The following is a 23,244-nucleotide window of genomic DNA, read 5'->3' as shown; positions in this document are numbered from 1 at the left end:
ACTTTTCAATAGGGCACAGGACAGTGTATGTGTGTGGTGGGTAGCATTTGTGTACCTGTCTGTAAGATTGAAGAGATACAAAGTGACCCCCGGGAAAGTGATCTCTACCGTAGAGACCTCCCACCCACTCATTGCAAACTAAGGGTCTTTCTTTTTGTTAGGTTAGTTTGTTTGTTTTTTGTTGTTGTTGTTTTTGTTGTTGTTTTTGGAACACTTACCAGCGCAACACTGGGTATAGGAAGGGTGTAAGGAGGCCCAGTTACCCTGCCAGGACTAGGGAACACTAAGGAGAACTCTGGTACCTGAGCTCAGGCTGCAGAGAAGTGGATGCTGCCCTGCTCTGGTTATGACACAGCTGACCCGCACACAGACTGGCTGGGAACACTGGAGAGATCTGATTGGAACCAACCACCCTGCTAGGGGAAACCTACTGGGATTGCCTACAGCAAGAACACTGCCCTTCCTCCTGCTGCCTGGAGTCTCCCTCTAGTGCCCAGATTGGCAGTTTTTCAGTTAACAGCTTAATAATTAGCTCACCAAACACTCGTGCAATCACACACTAATATGATCTGTCCTGTTCGCTGGGATACCTCAGTGCTTAGTTTCCTGGTATAAAACACAAACGGAAAACATTTGTTGATGAAGGTGGAGCTTACACTAGCTGTTTTCCAGTCTGCATTCAAAGGCAAGAAGAGTCCAAAATAACCTCGGTTGTCCTGCCAAAATTTAAGCTCATTCCTGGCTCTATTTATATTTCTCCCAGTTGGCTCTTGGCGGGGCTGTAGGAGGCAGCATAGATAGCCTAGGGCTTCGGAGAAAAATGCAGGTCCAGTGTAAAATCCCAGCCCCTCTAAGAGTTGAGATTCTCGGGCAAATTACTCAGTACCAAAGGCTTGCTTCCCTCATCTGCAAAATGCAGGTGATGATGCTGTGGGGCTTAAATAAGGCAGTCCTGCGGGGGCATGTGTTCCTCAAGGGCTCCCGCCCCACACCCCAGAGGGGTGGGCCCGTGAGTAGCTTGCCCGGATTTCCTGATCGCTGACCATGGTCCAAGCGGGAGGGCCATGGATTCGCCCATGGCTTCTAGGCAGGCCAAAGATTGTAGCACCTCAGTAGGCTAGGCATGGCACCAGGCAGACAGCTAGAGCCCAAGCTCGGCAGCCCAGGACGGCCCTAAGAATTGCGAGGGAGTTTCCTAACAACCCTATTTCAAATTTCCTAATAGTGGAGTTTCAAAGCCAGCTACCTCCTGCCCAGCACAAACGAGGGTGTGGTTGTGTTCACATTCACACTGAAACAAAAGAAAACTAGCAGAGCACCCCCACCCCCCACCCCTACCCCCTGGGCCTCGCTCAGCTCCGGACATTTTCCCAGGCACCCGGTGCAGCCGAGCTACGGGCACGCCCTACGGCCGCTGCACTTTCCAGAGCCAGGGTGCAGCCTCCCCCAAGGTCGGATCCCAAGGGGCTCCAAGGACCCGGCCCCCGGGTGAGCTGGCCGGTTTGCCTTGCCGAGCTAAGTCCGACCCGCAGTTGCAGCCAGATACTGGCCCAAGGCCTGTGGCTGGGCTCAAAATCGTCCTCTCCCGGGCTGGAATCCTGGGAATGTCGCTGCGGGGAAGCATCTGGCTGGCCTCCGGGCGGCAGGAGGGGGTCAAACCTTTTTCGGGTGATTTTGCACAAAATTCTCCCTACACCAAGGGCTGCGGTCCTGGGAAGTGGAAGCCCAAGGAATGACAAGAGAGCTGCTCGCTCCTTCTCCAGGTCGCCTTCGTCATGTCTAACTCCCGATACGCTGCCGGCGAAGCAGACAAAATGCCTTTTCCCCGTTCCGAAGACCCCTTCTTTGTGTCTATGGAAGTTCCTTCCTCGGTTGCGAACCATCTATGCCACCCGAGCGGGTCTTTCCAGCTGGATTGTCGCCACCTCGTGGCTACCTTGGTCCTTCGTCCCCCTAAGCCCTTTGCTCTCTTTGGTCTCAAGCCTATTTTTCTTTTCTTTCTACAACCAGCTATGGACTGAAACTTTATAATCCTGTTCTCTGGGCTTAGGATGTGAGCTGGGATACCTCTGTCCCCTTCTTTCTGTTACACCGCTCGCCTTCTTAAAGAGAAACGAAGCAGGTGCTAGTTGGAGGGCAGGAGTCACCGGGTTGGCAAGCCTGTGGGGGCTCGGTGTGAGGCGCCAGTCCTCTCTCTACCAATTTCCCATGAGACAAACTGATGATTAAGAAGACAAACGCACTCTGTCTTGTTCCTACTGGTTAGTGATGCTATTACACTCGATGAGTATTATTAAAGGACCCCTGTCATTAGAGACTCCCTGTTATTATTGTTATTATTATTTAGCATTTATAATGTATTCCTTATTTTCAAAACACACTATTATCTCCCTGGACTTTCCAAACACAACTGAGCGGCAGGCAGGTGACAACTTCATAAAATAGGGAAACTGAGGCACTGTAATTAGTACAGAGTTATTGGATTAATGAGTCAACAGTAGTCATTTCTCCCCAGAAGATTACTGCCTTACTCTGAACTCATGGATTCCAGTAAATGGTGATCCTGGTTTGGGAAGCTAGTTTCTCACACTCACTTTTATGACCCACTTGTAATCACGTTAGAAACCCAGTCAGGGAAGTCTTCGCACTTATGAGTCATTACTTCAAACTCATTACTGGGCACCTGGGCCACCTTAATTGTATTTTATTTTACAAGTCGAATTATTGTGATTATTGTTACTTAGTATAATAAGTATTTATTGTATTCTGCTAAAATGTATATAATGAATCTCTGTTTTTAAAAAGTAGTAACATTAGTAAGATGGATATATTTTGATCTAGAGAACAAATAGCTCTCTTTCTTTCTTTCTTTCTTTCTTTCTTTCTTTCTTTCTTTCTTTTTCTTTCTTTCTTTGTTTGGATTTTCGGGACAGGGTTTCTCTGTGTAGCCCAGGCTGTCCTGGAACTCATTCTGTAGACCAGGCTGGCCTCAAACTCAGAAATCCATCTGCCTCTGCCTTCCAAGTGCTGGGATTAAAGGCGTGTGCCACCACCACCGGGCAACAAATAGTTTTCAAGATAATCACTCTTATTGTTTGTTACCACAGGCATTCAGGAAAAATTAACTATATTATATATGTGTAGATATTTGGTTGTTTCAAGACAGAGTTTCAGGCCCTTTGCTGTCCTGGAATTCACTTTGTAGACCAGGTTAGCCTTTTGAACTCAGAGATCTGCCTGCCTCTGTCTTCTGAGTGCTGGGATTAAAGCACCTAACTTTGATTATATGATTTTAATGCTGAAGCCTATCAGCCTTTCAGAGACAAGAAAGTTCCCAAGCTTTGCTTCTAGTTTTAAGAAATCTCCAGTCTTAGCCGAGAGTGACTCAGTCCTAGTACTTCGTAGCCGAATCCCTTTCATAACTGAGTTTCCACTCCCAAGGCAGTAACAACATATGGTCATTTCCAATGTTGTATCAATATACGAAGATTTCTACCAATGTTCTATCTTCACAGAAAGGAGCTGTGTCGAGCACTCCGTCTCCTTCCTTCTGGATGAAAGAGATCTGGCATCCTGGAAGTCTCCAGTGCACAGCTTCGGCCTGTGTGGTTTGGAGAGTTGGGAAGTTTATCCGTCCATCCTGCTGCTTGGATGCCAGCCACGCAGGAGTCTCTCATACAACCTTTCTGAGTTTTTCTTTTTACCCATTTCTCATCTCAAATAACAAATTCCTAAAGGCATAATTTCAAAGAAGTTGCTCATCAGTTTAGGGGACCTGGGCCAACCTTCCCAACCTTCCCTTGTGCCCATTCATTCATTCATTCATTCAGAATGCATATGTTGTGTGTCCATATGCTGCATATTAATAATAGCTCCTTTCTTCAGTAAGTTGGGGCTAGCTCATTCCTGCGCAGCAAAGCTTCATGGTTAATTCTTGTTATTCTTACTCTGTAGTGAGAAAACTGGAGCTCCCAGAAGATGCCTATCATAGCACAAGTAGACAGGAACCTGGGAACATGCATGAGACTGCAACTCCCAGCTACTCTGACAATCAAAGCCCTGCGTTACCTTCCTGCACCTGTCACATGGAAGCATGATGAGAGGATGAAGCGGGTAAATATGAGCAGATTACTAAATTAATTTATTTATTTATTTATTTATTTATTTATTTATTTGGTTTTTCGAGACAGGGTTTCTCTGTATAGCCCTGGCTGTCCTGGAGCTCACTCTGTAGACCAGGCTGGCCTCGAACTCAGAAATCCACCTGCCTCTGCCTCCCGAGTGCTGGGATTAAAGGCATGTGCCACCATGCCCGGTGCTAAATTTATTCTTAAATAAAGCATTGTATAGATATTATTTACATTGATAGAAATCTCTATAACTGATACAAAATTGAAGTTATAATTTCTTACATTGGTACAGAATTTGTATATTGATACAGGTTTAAGGTTTTCATTGGTATAAATCTTTGTATATTGATACAAGAATTGAAATTAATATTGTTACTCTTAGATAGGCATTGTGCCTATGCAACTCATTTAAGAATTTGACCCCCAGTCCTATAGCTGCTGTTACAAACAGTTTAGGATGATTAAGTAACAGAAGTTAAGGGCCAGAGAGCAAACTAATGGTTGTATTAGATTCTGATTTAATTATAATAAAGTGTTTTCAATATTATTCAAATAGAAATAGCTAAAAGTAGTCCAGGTTTAACAGTTCATATATATATTCTTCAAAAACATCAGAAGTCCACAGAATATGCCATTTGTAATAATTTCATTGTTATTAGAATTTTGACTAAGAGACATACCAGCACCTGACAGTATCCTCTTCGTGGTTCAAAGAAGATACCGAGCATCGTAACTTCCACATGGAGTTGCTCCAGTTGTGCCAAGGTCGCCACGGGCAAGATTTGCCCTAATGCATCTACAGACAAAAAGTACTGTCCAGGAAAGGACACACAATGCTGAGTCAGAGTCGGCATTTCAGCCAGATTCCCTAGAGATTTGGGGGCAGGTCCAAGTCTGAGAAACACTGAAGCAGAGGGTCCTCACACCTGCTCAGTGATTAAGCTAATCTGATTCTGGGAGGGACCCTTTTGTCTTTCCTGAGTCTATGCTACCTGCTTTGTAAGAGGAAAAGATGGTGGTACCCGTAGGGAGAGTGTTGCTGGAATGGTCAGAAATCCTGACAGGTGTAAAAGTGGGTGATGGCCCAGATCACTACGAGAAATGCACTTATGTGGCAAGGAAGCTATCATCCATGCAGCATCCGTGGAGGACCTGCCGTGTATCAGACCCCCCTCTGTATGAAATACATAGAAACGGCTGGAATGTTCAGGAGATCTGGGCTCTGATCCAAATCTCACTTTTAGCGGCTGAGCCGTTCCCTTGGCCCTTGGCGTCTGTTTCCCCATCTGAAAAAGAAGCGGGGCAGATTGAAGGCCCACTTGGAAACCTTGGCCTTCTTGGGTAAAGTGGTTTTAAGTGATTGCACATGGAACTGAGCGCACTCCAGGACAGGGTGTGATTAAAGGCTGAGTTGAGTGGATTTGGCAGCATCCGGGACATGGACTCTGCAAGCTGGGTACAAGGAACCTGAAGTTGGAAGAAAAGAAAATGCCTCCTCGGGGTACTCCCTAAGCCCCCTGTTGAGAGGGGCGCAGGCTGGAGTTTCTCTCTTGGCCATTAGGTGTCGCATCGCTGCCGTGATGTGTAATGTAGAGTTGATAGGGACGCTTCCGGAGAAAACCTTGAGAATCCCAAGGGTACACGGTCGTCGCTGCTGAGAGCCTTCTAAGTGTAGGAGAGCTCAGAAAGGGTTGCCTTGGATCTAAGCAGGAACCAGTACAAACACTCTTACAGCTCAGGCCGACTAAGATGACATAAAGGGCCAACAAGAATGCAAGCTGGGAGCACAGAACACGCACGTCCGCACACAATATTAGGACATTGGCTGCTGGGAACTTTCCTTCACACAATCGGTCTCTAGCCCACTTTTATCTCTACTTCGGCTCCTCACTCGTTCAAAGAATGAACAGCAAGGAATTCAGACCCAAACCAGAAGTCTAACTTTCATGTCTCTAATCCTACCCTCATAGGCTTTCCTCCAGTGGTGGGAGACAAACGCCGTGGCTGTCACCTGGTCACCCTGTCTAAGGATAGGCAGTGCAGCAGACCCACAAGTGCCCTAAACATTTCCGCCCATGCCATTTCCCTGTAAAAGAGGGAAGGAACATCATTAAGACTCTGTCACGTGTCCAGTCCTGGACCATTCAGACCAGGCACCATTATTCAGTGCCCATTGCTCCTGCAATAATCCTCAACCTGTGGGTCGCGACCCCCTGTGGGGTTAAACAACTCTTTTACAGGAGTTGGATATCACATGGCCTACATAGCAGATATTTATGTTACATTCATAACTAGCAAAATTACAATTATGAAGTACCACAAAATATTTTTACGGCTGACAATCACCACATAAAGAACTATATTAAAGGGTCCCAACATTAGGAAGGTTGAGAACCACTGCTCTTGAGCTACACACAGAGGAACCAAAAGTTTTGTGAATCTGCCTAGCAAAACAGACCATGACTAGCAAGAGATTTGAAGGTTGCACACCTTGAATGATCTCAGTTCGGTTTCCTGACAACCATGAGACGCTGTGTTGTTTAATTTTTCTGGGATCTCCATTTCCATATCTGTAGATCTGAAAGATTAAGTTTATATTTACAAGGTCACTTGAGCAAGCGCTGTTACATACAGATGGCTAGACAAGAACAAGCTAACGTATAAATTAGATCTCATCTGTAAGTCTCTCATAGGTTTTTTTAAAAAAGATTTATTTATTTATTTAATGTATATGAGTACACTATAGCTGTACAGATGGTTGTGAGCCATCATGTGGTTGCTGGGAATTGAACCCAGGACCTCTGCTCGTTCTGGCCCCGCACGCTCCAACTCTGCTCACAACAGCCCAGATTTAGTATATAAGTACACTGTAGCTATCTTCAGACACACCAGAAGAGGGCGTCAGATCTCACTATGGATGACTGTGAGACACCATATGGATGCTGGGATTTGAACTCAGGACCTTTGGAAGAGCAGTCAGCACATCTAACCACTGAGCCATCTCACAAGCCCGTATCTCATAGTTTTAACTTTGTATTGAAGTATTGTTTACACCCTGAAAAGTACATGTGTCGGCAGTGCCATGAGTTTTCACACTAAACACAGTAGCAGGGAGACAGAGGTGCAGTCCCTGTCCCAGTCTGTCACTCACTATACCCCAGGGCTCACAACATCTCCACTGCCAGAGCACAAATTAACTTGAAATTTTACACATGGTATAAATGGAATCGTGTGCTACGTCCTCTTTTGTCCTTGGCTTCTGTCATCAAAGTCAAGTTCTCCTTATGACACACAGCATTCCACTACATCAGCTCGTGACAATTTACGTGCTGTACAGCTGGTGGGATTTTGGGAACTTGCCTGTTGGGAAACGATTACAAATTGTGCCTTTCTTGTCAATTTGGTGGCCATTTATTTTCATTTATGCTGGGCTGAAGACAATTTTTAACATCTCCTTTTCCTGTCACTTTCTAGAAAGCCTGGATTTGTGTAGGCACTTATGTTTGGGTGAGGCAATCACAGGCCCCTTCCTGGTAGACTGGACGTGCTGAATAGTTTTATGTCAAACTGACACAAGCTGAAATCACCTGAGAGGAGGGAGCCTCAGTTGAGGAAAACGGGTCTGTAAGATCAGGCTGCAGGCAAGCCTGTAGGACATTTTATTAGTGATTGACGGGGAGAACTCAGCCCATGGTAGATGGGGGTCACTCCTGGACTGGTGGTCTTAGGTTCTACAAGAAAGCAGACTGAGCAAGCCATGGGAGCAAGCCAGTAAGCAGCACCCCTCCATGACCTCTGCATCAGCTCCTGCCTCTAGGTTCCTGCCCTGCTTGAGTTCCTGTCCTGACTTCCTTCAATGATGAACTGTGATGTGAAAGTGTAAGCCAGTTAGCTCCTTTCCTCCCCAAATTGCTTTGGTTCTGGAGTTTGATCACAGCAATAATAACCCTAACTAAGACTCTGGGTATGAGAGCCGGGCGTGGTGGCGCACGCCTTTAATCCCAGCACTTGGGAGGCAGAGGCAGGTGGATTTCTGAGTTCGAGGCCAGCCTGGTCTACAGAGCAAGTTCCAGGACAGCCAGGACTACACAGAGAAACCCTGTCTCGAAAAACCAAAAAAAAAAAAAAAAAAAAAAAAAAAGAGTGACTGTTTTAAACTTATCTCGGTTACATTTCCTATGAAAGAGCATAAGTAAACAATTGCTTCTTTAAAAAAAAAAAAAAAAAAGACTCTGGGTATGAAAAGAAACTTGAAAAAGTTGGGGTTATCAGAATTTTACTAGACCCTGAATGGGCTTCTGTTAGCAAGTGTGTGCCTATCTTTCATTCCCACCCAGAAACCAGGGCCTTGTTCATGTGGGTTGGTTCTGCCTCCAAAATCAAGCTGGCCAACCACTGAACTGTAATAACCATACCTCTTCCTTGTCTTGTGAGTGCCACATCATTATAACAAAATACTTGAGAAAAACAACTGTAATTTTTTTTCTACTCATGGTTTGAGAGGTTTCAGTCCATTGCTTCCGGCTGGGGGTGAGGCAGAGTGTTATGGAGGAAAGGCTCTGTGAAGCACGGCTGCTCAGCACATGACATCTGACAGTAGAGGCAGAGCACGGGGCTGAGGAGAACAGCCTTAGATCAACAGGTAGAGTAGAAGTGAGCATTTCACTCTCCGCACACTTCAGAATGAAAATAGGCAGGAGCAAGCTTCACAGAGATGCAGGTTGACACACTGGAGTTCAGGACTGGACGAAGGCTCCAGGAGATGCAGAAACTCTGGTTATCAGGAGATAGAGAGCTCAGCTCAAACAGCACAGCAGTGGGGGAGGGTTAACAAAAGGACAAGAGAGTCACGTGGTGGGAAAAGCAGAGACAGAAACAGATGTGGAGCAGAAGGACTCTGCACTTGGAGGAACTTAGAGCCCTCGGAGGAACCCTTGAGAGGGTTCTGTGTTTCCCAGCTTGAAGGAAAAGCTTCGGGCCAGTGAGCTGGCTGAGAAGGCTCAGCAGATGAAGGTGCTGGTTGCCAAGTAACCTTCCAGGTGTGCTTCCCAGAAAACACTGAAAAACAAGTAGATAAAGGAAAACAGTACAGGGTTTGAGAAGGATGGTCAATAGAGAGATGTTTACAAAAGACTCAAGGAGAAATCTTGGAAATGAAAAACGTAGTGAGTCAAAAACAAAACAAAAACAAAAACAAAACAGCTTCACCAGCAGATGAGAAGTTAAGGGCTTGAAAAAAAAAAAAGTAGAGGGACTAGAATATTCAGACAATAGCAAAGAAAAAAAAAATAAATATAAGCAGAACATCAAGACAGAGATGAAGGACTGGAGAGATGAGAAAGCCAGAGAGCACTGGCTGTTCTTGTAGAGGGCCTGGGTTTGAGTCCCAGTACTCACGAGGTAGCTCACAACCATGTATAACTCCAGTTCCAGGTGACCCAATGCCCTCTTTTGACTTCTGTGACACACATACAGGCAAAATGTTCACACATAAAAGAAAATAAATAGATAAATCTTTTAAAATAATTTTTAAAAGATACAGTTGAAACGTTAAGTTTATATCCTTTTATACTTATATCTTACATATTATCTTATTTGTGTATATGTGTGTACACTTACCATGGTACTCATAAAGAGGTCAGAAGAAAAGCTGTGAGAGTCAGTTCCCTCCTTCCACCATGTGGGTCCCGGGGCTTGAACTCCGGTTGTCAGGCTTGGTGGTGAACACTGTCACCCACTCATGGGGCCATCTTCCCTGCCCCAAACTTACTTTAAAAAAAAATTACAAGAATTAATCAATGTGCAAACCAAAGGCATAGGAAATGTGCTTAATAAAACAGTAGTAAGAAATACCCTTGGGGGGCTGTTGAGATGGCTCAGTGGGTAAGAGCACCCGACTGCTCTTCTGAAGGTTCAGAGTTCAAATCCCAGCAACCACATGGAGCCGTAACAAGATCTGGCTCCCTCTTCTGGAGTGTCTGAAGACAGCTATAGTGTACTTACATATAATAAATAAATGAATTAAAAAAAAAAAAAGAAATACCCTTGGGGAACATGTAGACATCCCAGGATAGGCTTCTAGAACCCTGAACAAACATGAGAGGAAAAGAATGCCACCACACTACAGCACAGTTAAAACACCAAGAGTCTGACAGTGAAGGAAAAATGGCAACTCACAAGGGCAACTGCATTAGAATAATGGTTTATTTCCCAGCAGAAAGTCTAAAGGCCAGGAGAATATAGAATGATGGATTTCAAGGCCTGAAGGAAATACCTGCCGCTCTGTATTATTATACTCAGCAACATTATCTCCCAAAATCAAAAGAGAAACAACATTTTTCCAAGATAAGCATAAACTAAAAGAATCCATGACCGGGGCTGGTGAGATGGCTCAGCAGGTAAGAGCACCCGACTGCTCTTCCGAAGGTCCGGAGTTCAAATCCCAGCAACCACATGGTGGCTCACAACCATCCGTAACGAGATCTGACTCCCTCTTCTGGAGTGTCTGAAGACAGCTACAGTGGACTTACTTAAATAATAAATAAATCTTAAAAAAAAAAAAAAACTTTAAAAAAAGATGTTTAAAAAAAAAAAAAAAAAAAGAAAGAAAGGTGCTCAAAAAAAAAAAAAAAAAAAAAAAGAATCCATGACCACTAAGCCAACGTTGCAGAAGGTACTACAGGAATACTACCACATGGGAGGGAAAGACAAAGATGGTCGTGGGAGAACATAAATATTGTACACCACATTAGAGAACAGCAAAGTGACAAGAATTAGTTAATACTTTTCAACTGTGATACTTGATGCACATGGTCTTAGTTCACCAATTAAAAGACAAACTGGTTGACTTTACTTTTAAAAATTAAGGTTCCATTTGTTTGCTGCCCACAACCAGCTCATCCCTCGAGTGGAAGAGATAACACAGCAGTTTAGAGCTTGTGTTGCTTTTGAGCTCACCGCCAACAAGGCAGACATCAAGCCGCAGTTCGTCAGAAGAGACGAAGAAGGTCCGGTTGTATTGAAAAGCAAAGCAGTCGACCAAAAATATGTAATGGTTGCAAATGTATATGCATCCGATATCGATGCATCTAACTTAGGAAAAATAAAAACCTCCAAACGCTAGCAGACATAAAAGGGTGGCTTGGCCTCAGTACAATAATAGTGACACCGTAACCCCTCTCTCACAGAGACAAGTCAGAGAGACATAAAAACTGAAGAAGGAAATTTAAGAGTTAAGTCGTGGTGTAGATCAAGATCGAATGAATTGAAGGGAACATTCCACCCAACAACTGCAGAGTAGACCTTCTTTTCAGCAGCTTGTGGAGCTTACTATAAAACACATCATATTCTAGGTCAAATCAAGTCTTAACAAATACAAAAAAAAAAGTCTAGATAATAATCCTTTCTTTTGCCCGGCGGTGGTGGCGCACGCCTTTAATCCCAGCGCTCGGGAGGCAGAGACAGGTGGATTTCTGAGTTCGAGGCCAGCCTGGTCTACAAAGTGAGTTCCAGGACAGCCAGGGCTACACAGAGAAACCTTGTCTCAAAAAAACCAATAAATAAATAAATAATCCTTGCTTTTATCAGATTATGATGAACTAAAACTAGAAACTAATAGCCAGAAAAACTATATAAACACACAGGAACTGAATAATACACATCTCAATGGGGTGCTGAAGAAACCAGGAAAAAAGATTATCAATTCCTAGAACCAGGGGCTGGAGATATAATGTTGTGCAGTGCTTGCCCAGCATGCATGAAACCTTGGGTTCTGTCCCCAGCCCTACAGAGCTTGGGCATGAGAGTGCATGCCTGTAATATCAGCACTCAGGAAATGGAGTGGGAACGGTTGTATGCAAGCTCACCCTTGGCTACATAGAGAACCACAAGTCAGCTGAGATACATGAGATGCTGTCACAAAAACAGAAAAATAGAATCAAATGAAAGTGGAAATAGCATATCAGAATCTATGAGATCAAACAAGGGCAGATCTAAGGAGATTTAAAGCTGTGAGTGTTAATATTAACAAGATTAACCAGCCCTTAGCCAAACTAACCAGATAAAGAAAAAACCCAAATTAATAAACTTAGGGATTCACAAGAAGATATTATAACAGATACTAGTAAATCCAGTGCATCCATAAGGGTTATTTTGAAGAAATATACTTCAATAAGTTGAAAATCTACAAGAAATGAATACATTTCTGGGCTATCTACACTACTGAAATGACCTAATAGGATATAGAAAACCTATATATAATCAACAAGGGCTGGTGAGACAGCTCAGCTGGTAAAGACATTTATCATTCAGCTGATGACCTGACTTTGATCCTCAGGACCCACACTGTAGAAGGAGACAACTTTTAAAAGTTGTCCTCTGACATCCACATGATGTCACATGCTGTGGTACATGCATGTACGTACACACACACACACACACACACACACACACACACACACACACAGAGAGAGAGAGAGAGAGAGAGAGAGAGAGAGAGAGAGAGAGAAGAGAGAGAAAATATTACATACCTCAAAATGGGTGTAGGACAGACCAGTCTAAGGTACATATAGACTTCAAGGCCAACCTAAGCTAAAGAAAGAAAGAAAGAAAGAAAGAAAGAAAGAAAGAAAGAAAGAAAGAAAGAGAAAGAAAGAGAAAGGAAAGAAAGGAAGAAAGAAAGAGAAAGAAAGGAAGGAAGAAAGAAAGAAAGAAAGAAAGAAAGAAAGAAAGAAAGAAAGAAAGAAAGAAAGGAAGGAAGGAAGGAAGAAAGAAAGGAAAAGAAAGAGAAAGAAAAGAAAGAAAGAGAAAGAAAAGAAAGGAAGAAAGGAAGGGAGAAAGAGAAAGAGAAAGAGAAAGAGAAAGAGAAAGAGAAAGAGAAAGAGAAAGAGAAAGAGAAAGAGAAAGAGAAAGAGAAAGAGAAAGGAAAGAAAGAAAGTGAGAGAGAGAGAAAGGAAAGGAAGGAAGGGAGAAAGAAAGAAAGAAAGAAAGAAAGAAAGAAAGAAAGAAAGAAAGAAAGAAAGAAAGAAAGAGAAGGAAGGAAGGAAGAAGAAAATGAAGCTATATCTAGACAGTTCTTATTTCAACATAGTAAAGGCTATATACAATAACATAACAGACCCATAATCAACAGCATACTGAGTGGGGAAAATGTAAAACATTTTCTTTAAAATTAGAAGTAAGACAAGGATGGCCATTTGCATCACTATTACACAAAATAGAGCTTGAAAGGTTAGCTAAGGTAAAGCAGGGGTACAATTAAAAGAATACAAATAATAAAATAAAATATTATTCCCATTTGCTGAGCTCCACAAAAAAAACAGTGGCAGCGAAATTCAACAAAGTAGCAGAATACAAAATCAATACAGCAGTAAATATCTTAGGCATTAGTAATAGTGAACATGCAAAGAAAGGACTTGGGGGGTGGGGGGTGGGAATCCTATCTACAACAGCTCCAAAAAGAAGAGAAAGCACGGGAACAAACCCAACCAAGGAGGTGAAAGGTCTAAGGTGACAGGTATGAATCCCAGCAGAAAGACAGGAGGTGACACAAAAGACAGAAGAACGAGCAGAATTTAGACCTCTGTCGGCCATACCGTTTATCTCTCCAGAGACCGTCCTGGAAGAACGGAGGCAATGAGTGAGGTGAATTATAAATTCTCACTCAACAGCCAACTTGACTCAGAGCATCAGCCAACTTATATTCTGAAGGGTAAGAGGAGTTACATGTGTAAAGCGCACAACCACAGACACATGGCAAAAACATGGGTTTTTTTTTTTCCCACAAAGGCACATGAATAATGACTGTGTTCCCAGACCACACTACTGAAAAGATTTTCAGAATGAATGCAGTTCCCATCACAGTACCAGTAATATTCTTTACAGAACTAAAAACAAAAACGAAATCTTTAAAACTCACTGAAAACAGTCTTTGCAGGTGGAGCAGAGCAATCCTAAAGGCACCACAATTCCTGGCTTCAAACTCCCACAAGGCAGAGTCAAGACAGCACTGCACCGCTCGACATGTAGACAAGAGAAGCAAAGTAGGTGACCCAGAAACAAGCCCATACAACTACTGCAGTCTGACTCCTAATAAGACTGGAACAAAACAAAACAAAACAAAACAAAACAAAACAAAACAAAACAAAACAAAACAAAGCAAAACAAAAACACTGAGGAAGATACAGCATTTTAAGAGGTGGACGATGGGGAAAATGGTTACTCACAAGATTGAAACCAGAACCTTCTGAGCCGCGCAAAGATCACCTCAAAATGGGTCAAAGACCTTCGTGTGAGATGCAAAGCTCAGACCACAGCACAGGAAAAGATAGGGAAGAGCTTCGAGATGGAGCCATCCATCACAGTGGCTTCCCAAGCTGGACTCTGCGAGCTTGGGAAACAATAGCAACACCTGACAGTGGAGGTCACATAAAACTGGAAAAGCTTCTGGACAAAATAAATAAAACGCAAATCACAAAAATCAGTGTGAAGAGGTAGCCCAAGAACAGGAGGGGGCTGCTGTGCCAAATGTTCAGCCAACCGAAGAGAAGTCTCAAGACTATGGAAAGGACTACCAAAAAAACAAAAACAAAAAAACAAAAAAACAAACAAACAAAATAACAATGCTCCAATCAACAAGCAAAAAAAAAAATGAACTGACAGAAACATTTCCAATGAAGCTCAAATTACCAATAATGCATAAAAGAATGTCCAACCCCTTCTTCAGCCATCAGGGAAACACAAATCGCACCTGGACCACAGTCAGAACAAGCAACATAGGAAACCAAAAAAGCTGGGCGGTGGTGGCGCACACCTTTAATCCCAGCACTTGGGAGGCAGAAGCAGAGAGATTTCTGAGTTCGAGGCCAGCCTGGTTTACAGAGTGAGTTCCAGGACAGCCAGGGCTACACAGAGAAACCCTGTCTCGAAAAACCAAACAAACAAACAAACAAAAAAGGAAACTGAACAATGGGCTTGAGAGATAGCTTAGCAGTCAAGAGCACCTACTGCTCTTGAAGACAACCTCAATTCAGTTTGTGGCATCCTGGTCAGGTGGCTCATAGCCACCTATAATTCCAGCTCCTGGGGATCAGCCAGACTCCACAGGCATACGCAATACCCACACTACCCACACGTGACTGCGAAGGGATGTGAGAACTCTCGTACCTCATCAGTGAGGGTGTAGGTTAACACAGTCGTTCTCCACTCTTCTGCATTCCATTTCTAGTAAGTTTAATTGATATTTTTAATTTAAGTGTCCTCAGGATAGATACCCACGAATACTGCTTTAGACTGGATGACTACCATACTTCATACCCGGACACCGTGGAAACCTCCTTGGGGGAGCATATCTTTCTTCCATACTTACCCTATGTTGTTCTGGATTTCGGCTTGTTTTAGTCAGGTCTCATGATAGATGAGATGGCCCGGCACTCACTACGTGAAGTAGTTTGGTCTGGAACACACATAGCTCCCAAGCACTGGTAACGCCAGCGTGCACCACCACACACATGACTTTTCTTATCACAATGGAAGGATGTCCCTCCCTGGGTCAGCAGGCTATCTCACCACAGGCAGACTTGATTCAACTGTTCTCTATACAACTGCAGGGTCTGGTGCACAAATCTACTATGGTACTAACTGCCTGGGATTAATACCAAAGGTGGGAGGAGAAAGACCACCCACCCAAATCAACATGGCCAAACTAACTAAAGCAAGCAACTAATTAAAGCAAGCTTTAAAAAAAAATTCTCATACATGGGCTGCCTCCCCCTGAGATGGAGTTCAAGAGATCAGCCTTGGATGTGAGGAAGACAAGTTTGTTGTTTTATTTTATTTTATTTTATTTTATTTTATTTTATTTTATTTTTTTATAGCTCAAGGGTAGGAAGTTTCCAAATGAGGGATTTGATGGCCACAATAGGACAGGTTATAGGAGCAGAATGTAGGAGTAACAAGTTAGTTCCTCCTGAAAAAAAAAAATGTGGTTATAAGGTGGGTATCACAAGGTCAGATGGACATATAACCTTTTAAAACAAAGGTAGGTTTGCAAGATGGATGTAAGAAACTTTTTGAGACAAAGATACCATTGACATTTCTGGAACAGGCAGTTCAGAATAATTTGTAATTAAGGTTCCAGGTAGGACATAGCCCAGTCCTTGAGAAACAGAGGTTTAATCATAAACAGAGATGAACCTAGCTTGTCTTCACTATGAGATGGTTTTTAAGCCTAAAATGGAAGCAGGCTGGTTCTTCATTGGTTATGAGTGTACTGAATTATCATTATTAATTATTATTTATTATTATTGTTGTTGTTTTTGCATTTAACTCCCACTAAGTCATGAACTTCTTTTGTTGTTGTCATTGTTGGTTTCTTTTTTACTTTTTTGTTTTTTGTTTTGTTTTCCTTTTTCAAGACAGGGTATCCCTGTGTGGTCTGGGCAGTATTAAAAGGCTCTTCAGACCAGACTGGCTTGAATTTGGAGATTTGTCTGCTTCTATATGGAATTACAGACATGAACCACCACCACCCTGGAATTGACTTCTTAAGTCAAGTACTGATCCTGGTCTATTATCCCTCGGCTCTAGCATGGGACCTACTAGAAAGGTAAGTACTTACTTAACGAATGAGTCGTGAAAAAATATATATGTACATGTTTATATATACTTAAATTTGTTTATTTACATATCTCTCGGCTTTCAAAGTTCACGTATGGGCATTTCCATCTCTCTCTCTCTTTCTGTGTATGTCCATATGCATTCTATTTTAATGAGTATTATTAGTTAATAGTAACATATAAAATATTAATTTTTAGGGTCGAAGTTGGGCTGGGCTGCTTTGTCCTCAATACACCAATTAGAGAGATGCATTTGAGGTGGCCACATTGGGACGAGGAAGGAAGAGAGGTCCGGTGACTTCAGAGCCCTTAGGTAACATTGAGATTCGAACAGAGGAATGCATTACTAAGCATTCCTGGTCGAGGTGTGGTCTCATTCATCACAGGTACATTGTTGTCTTCTAACTCCTGATGCGCCCAGCACTCCTCGGCAGCTCCAGGGCCCCAGCCTTTCCCTATCCCAGCGTGAAGCTCTTGGGGAGGTTCCAGTTCCTTGGGGCATATTGTCTCCATGAAGGGAGGAGAACCATGTCCTTCTTTAGACTATCTTTACTCCTGCTGGGCCATTACAGTTTTAAGAGATGGTATATGTATTAATTTGAAAAATAACGTGATTAATTATTGTTGAGATGCCATTGCAAAATACCTTTATAAATATGCGTGCACGCACATAATTTGACCCCTCCCCCCGATATTACCAGGGACCCAAATATCTGAGAGTTTAAAGTAGAGCCAGTAATAACATAATTAATAAAACTAATCTAGCACAGTCAAAGTAATCAGGCCGAAGCCAAAGATGAGCAGCGGCTTATGACCTACTCCCCTGCACAGATTGCTTCTTACAAGTCCTCACTCATTTCGTTGTGTAGATCTAAATTTACCTCAGGTATTACACTCACTCCTAAAGACACACTCTCCCCACTACTTTGTGTGTGTTTGTGTGTGTGTGTGCAGGTATGCATGGGTGTACTTGCATGCAGAAGACAGAGGTTGATATTGGTCTCTTCCTCAATTACGTTCCTGTAAAAGTATCTCTTATTCTCCTGTTGTAATTGTCTCCAAGGCTTGCTGCCTCAGTCTGCTAATCTAGGCCTACTCCTGGAAGCTTCCAGCCTCTGTCTCTAATCTAGGCCTTGAATGTGTTTGGCCTCTGAGACTTGCTGCTGAATAAGCTCACCCTTTCTAGTTCTTTCTGAACTCTGGCTGGAAGGTTCAACTCAGCTGTTCTGACTCAAACTCTTCTCCAGGCCAAGTGATCCAATCTGGCTTCTCTTTGTGTGTCTCTGTCCCTCTCTGTCCCTCTCTGTCCCTCTGTCTCTGTTTCTCTCTGTCTCTCTCTGTCTCTCTCTGTCTCTCTCTCTCTGTCTCTCTCTGTCTCTCTCTCTCTCTCTCTCTCTCTCTCTCTCTCTCTCTCTCTCTCTCTCTCTCTCTCTCTCTCTCATTATTTCTGCCTCTCCTGAATTTCTTTGCTTGGTCTCATACTAACTTTGGCAATGTTCTAATTTTCTGGCTCCTTCTCATTCTCTGGCTCGTTCTGTCTTCTCCTGTGTCTAACTTGTTCCTCTCTTCAATCTGTCTCTGTACAACTGTCTGGTACAACTGCCTCCTCTCTCTTACTTCCACTCAAGTAGCTTCTCTTTACTCTCTCCTCTCATGACAGTTGGGCACATCTTATCCTGTCAATTCTTTCTGATTTGTCACCTTGTCACTCAATGTGGCATCACTTTCAAATATGGGTGCTTTCTTCTACAAATTAACTTACTTTCATTGTTTGGGATTGAAGCTCTGTGCTAAGGGCTGAGCCACACCACAACTAGAAACAGGTTTTCCCAGTAAACAACACAACCTCAGGGTTCACAGTGTGTCAGATACTCTCTAACACTCTCCACCTTATTTCTTGAGGCCGAGTCAAGAAGTCTCTTTCACTGAACCAGAAGGTTACCTAGTCAGGTCATCTGGATGATCCGCAAGCCCCAGGGTCCTCCAGTCTCCCCCTTGCCAGCCTAGGCTGGCAGGCACACACTGCTGTGCCCAGCTTTTTACATGAATACCGGAGAGCTGAACTCAGGTCCACATACCTGTGTAATAATCACTTTACCAACCGAGTCATCTCCCCAGCCCTGAAATTTTTATTATATATCTTGTATAAATAGTCTGAGATTTTGTGTGTCTGACTTTTCTCCCCACTGTTGGGGAATGAACCTAGACCTTTGAACATGCTTGGCCGATATGTGTGTGGAATAGATTTCATTTTGACTTCATGTTTGATAAATATTTTCAAGTACGAGATTCAGAGTTCATAATTTTATTTTCTCTATCTGGAAGATAATGTTGCATTGTTCTCTATATTGCACTGTTTCTCGTGGGTCACCTATTGTTAGTCTTTGTTTTGCTGTGTGTGATGTTTAAGCTTGCTTGGACATTTGGGTTCCATCTTCTCTGGTTGCCTTCAAGCTTCTTTCCTTTGGGCTTTCAATACTTCCACTAGGATGTGTTTAGTGTCTTCCCCTTGCATTCCAGCCTAGATAGCTCTGAGCTTCTCGGACTTGTGACTTTTCCCCAATCAAATTAGATTCTTAGCAATTATCTCATCAAATTTTTATTCTCTCCTATTTCACACATATAGCTGCTTGCTTTGGTGTGTAATTCTTTATGCTGTGTTTTGCTATTTGCCCTGATGCCTGGCATTGCAGTTCAGTTGCGTTAATTGTGCTTTTCATGCTTGGGCCTTGCTCAGTCTGCTGATAAGGCTGTTGAAGGAGTTAGAACAGTGCGCTTTTTAAGTTCTAACATTTCTATTTGTTCTTTTATAGTTTTCATCTGTCTTCTGACATTTTCCATGCATTCATCCTTTCTATACAAAATTCCTTAATATAGACCTCATAGTTACTTCAAAGTCAACAGATAAAGCATGCATGTGGGTCTGTCCTTTGCTTTCATTTCCATTGAATGTTTTGTCTTTTAACAATAAGTTGTCTTTTTCCTTGTACCCACTCTCTCTATCTGTGTGTGTGATGCTATGAGATACTCTGGTGAGACAATAGCAGAAACTGTTTTAAATAGTATTTACTCCTAGAAATGGACGTACTCCTTGGACATGGAGACACAGGCCTACAATCCCAGCTCTTGAGAGGCTGAAGCAAGATGATCATGAGTTCCAGGCCAGCCTTGGATACATAGTGAGACTTTTATAACTTCCAGGCCAGTCTAGGCTACATCACAAGACACTATCTCAGAAAATAGGGAAAATGGAAGGAAGGATGGAAGGGGAGGAGAGGGAGGAAGGAAAGGGCCAGGGAAGAAGAAGGTCTATACTTTTCCTCTGAGAAGCTTTGGTGTAGGAGGTCTGGTCAGTCTATCCATAGTTGAGCTTGGCTTGGGTTTTGGTGTTGCTATAGTTACCTCCAGTACATCAAAGAATTTAAATTACTCTAGTGTCAGTCACTGGTACCTCATCCTTGGTCCTCACAGAGGATTTTTCTTAGGACTTCCTCCTCGGCCTCTTTCTTGCCCTTCTAGCTTCCGCAGTAGGCCACCGTGGCTTGTTACTCAGGATTACTCTTGATTGACAGCTTTGGGTGACAGCAGTTCGACTCAGTTTCAGAAAGCTCTGTGTCTGGGCCCTGGGGGGACTTCTCAGTGCTCCTGCTTTTCTGCTCCCCTAGAACCCAACTTCCATTCTGTGACTGTGGATCCCTGGGCGGGAGACAGTTTCGGTTTCACTGCCACTGACAGTGGACTCCCAGTGGGTCCAGGCAGGATACTGGGCTTGACCAGGTTTTCAGCCCTTTTCCAGGGTCAGAGTTTTTTGCTGGTTTTGTTTTGTTTGTTTTTCTCTTCCTTCAGGAATGATTGCCTCATGTTGGGGGTAAGAAGAAGTTAACATCTAGGGAGGAGAAGAGAAAAAGCCAGCACTGGTCGGTAAGTCCTGTGCTGAGAACCCCCGTGAGAGTGCTCTTGATTGTCTAGCCGGGAGTGAAAGAACCTAGTGGGGAAACCCCCAGTCAATTCCCGATTCGGCGTGCACCCAAGAATCACGAACAGACGACCATCTTGATGTAAAAACATGAGGTAGTTTCATGGCGGAGCTCTGGGTCGAAACATATCTCACGCAGGAGACAGTGGATTCGACTCTGAGGCTTGGAAGCTAGGGGTTTTTATAGAAAAGGGGTGGGGCTGGGGGAGGAATTGACGCCGTTTCACATGATTGGTTCATTTAAACATCAGCAGGGAGGAATTGGTGAGGTTTCACATGATTGGTCCATTTAAATAAACATTAGCAGCCTGTTAACATTTAACTTAGGTCAGAAGGGTGGGAGATAGGGAGGTGCCGGGCCAGTCCGGCATGTCCGGCATGTCATTCTCTTTATCTTTATGGCTAAGCAGCCTCAGGAATGTCTTAACAGGGGCCTGCCGGGGCATGTCCTGGCCTGTTCTGCTATGTTCTCAGCCCCAGGTTTCAAAGCTCACAAACAACTCTTTGGGCTATTTGACATAAATTACATGAATCACAGGTCTCAAGTTTTATTTTCTTTCAGGAGAACAACATGTTTACAGCTAGGAGATACTTTATTGCACAGTGTTGGAAGCTAGGTGGGGTGGTACACATTTCCCAGCACTTGGGAGCCTGAGACTGGAAACTGGAGAATCTGAGATCAGCCTGGACTACACAGTGTAAAATAATAGTAGCAAATAGTAAACAAATAAAGGATAGATTATGTGGGTGTTACTCCCATTGTGACCTGTGTGTGTCACAGAGCATACGGGAATAGATACTATTTCTCACTTTCATTCTCCAATTGGTAACTGGCATTGAAAAATTACCAATAAACACGGAAATGGGAAATTCTGAAAATTAATCATCTTAAAAGAAGGTATCTGTTTGATACAAAGAACTGAGGACTACCAGCCAGGTCCATGATGACCTCTGGAAGGTTCTACCCCTGGCAGAAATGCAGATTCCCTCCCTCCCACCATCACCATACTAAGGAACCAAGTTGTAAACTGTGAAATATGGAATTCATGGTATTTTCAGTATTAAACAAGAGATAACCTGAGGAGTTTTTAGTCATGTCAAACTGGTGGTTTTAATGTGAAAACCAGCAGGGGAGACACACAGGGGAAGCATTCACACAGTTTGGGCTGTGTGTACACATACCCACAACCAGACTTCATACACATGTACATGTCTCCAAGGTTATGCCAACACATTCCTAAGACCTAAGCCTGTGTTGACTGTATAGCTGCCAACTGGCATTTATTGAAGTAAATACATCTTTGCTGACCAGCTTAGACACGGGTTCATTGAGGACACCTCAGATCCTCTGTGAGGAGCCTTCCCCTTCCAGAGGCCCGAGTCCTGGCCCAAACCTGGTAGAAACCCACTGCCAGCTGCAGAGTTGCCTCGCGGTCTGAAGCACTCTGTGTGGGAATCCTCGGTTAATACATAGAACTGAGAGACAGGAAACGATTCTCACTGTTCCGCTGAAGGCCAGAAGCCTGCTCCTTTCAGAACTAACAGACGAGGCACACAGGAAAGCCAACATCATGGTCTTCTCCTCCCATGTTCCCTCTAGGATCATTCCAGTGTGTTCTCTTCCCAACAACTGGAACTCCACTGTGTACCGCTGGAGACCTGTAGGCAGGTTACACCCCCCTTCCTTCAGTGCTACGGTCTTCAAGCCAACTACGGCTGTACCAAAAGTGAAAAAGGCAATGAAGCTTTGGAAATTTTCAGGCCTGTCCCAAGGAGACAGGCTATTCCTCACAGAGCTCGGGCCTGCCGTTGATCAGGGTTGACCAGAATCAGGGCAGGAGAGTCTCTAGAGACGGCAGGGCCAGTTCACTCATGGCCTCTCCATGACTTGTGACTCGAACTCCAATTTGATAGTTTTCCGTCGTGCCCTTTTCACTGTCTCAGTCACACTCCATAGTGGGAGGGGACAGAACGGTTTACGTTCTGAGGTCTGGCTGACCTCCAAACACACTGACTGATTCTCCCTAGATTCTCCCGGTGGCAACAGTCACTCTCTGCTGTTTTTTCCAAGAAATCGGCTCATGTCAAATGCTGGTGAGTTTAGAACCAACTTTAGCTTTGGTAGGTACAAGAGGGTCTTATGAATTCATTACCACCTCCTCTCCCAGCCCCATCCCTTTAAAAGCTCTTCTTCTCTCAAGATGATATGATTCTCTTTTTCGTTTGATCACCACTACACGCTCACACACTCGCATGTATAATTTTAAATCTAGGCTCCACACAAGAGAGAAACATATAGCATTTGTCTTTCTCAATCTGATTTCCAGTTCTCACAAATGTCCCAATTTCATTTTTCTTCTCAGATGAATAGTATTCCGCTGTGCACGTGTACCTCATCTTTTTGTATCCATTTTCTGTTGATGGGCAACTAGTGTGTTTCCACTTTCAGGCTTTTGTGGGCCAGAGCTATCCATGACAAATACACAGCAGCAATACACATGGATCTGCAAATATCTCTGTGGTT

At 43.5% G+C, this 23,244-nt stretch overlaps 1 long non-coding RNA gene across 11 annotated transcripts in view; it reads left to right on the top strand.

The window, feature by feature from the left end:
* The window catches only part of Gm31615, a 151,558-nt gene extending 130,848 nt beyond the window's left edge, over nucleotides 1–20,710 (top strand). For all 11 annotated transcript variants that reach the window (XR_877113.1, XR_003952375.1, XR_877108.1 and 8 more), the window contains 4 exons: nucleotides 3,516–4,113; nucleotides 16,544–16,734; nucleotides 16,943–17,057; nucleotides 20,591–20,710. This is a non-coding gene — a long non-coding RNA (predicted gene, 31615). The remainder of the gene's footprint in view (nucleotides 1–3,515; nucleotides 4,114–16,543; nucleotides 16,735–16,942; nucleotides 17,058–20,590) is intronic.
* Nucleotides 20,711–23,244: the final 2,534 nt, after the last annotated feature.

This window comes from Mus musculus, chromosome 17 (assembly GCF_000001635.26).
Source record: "Mus musculus strain C57BL/6J chromosome 17, GRCm38.p6 C57BL/6J".
Classification (NCBI taxonomy): Eukaryota; Metazoa; Chordata; class Mammalia; order Rodentia; family Muridae; genus Mus; species Mus musculus.
This window is presented reverse-complemented; position numbering and strand designations above follow the sequence as displayed.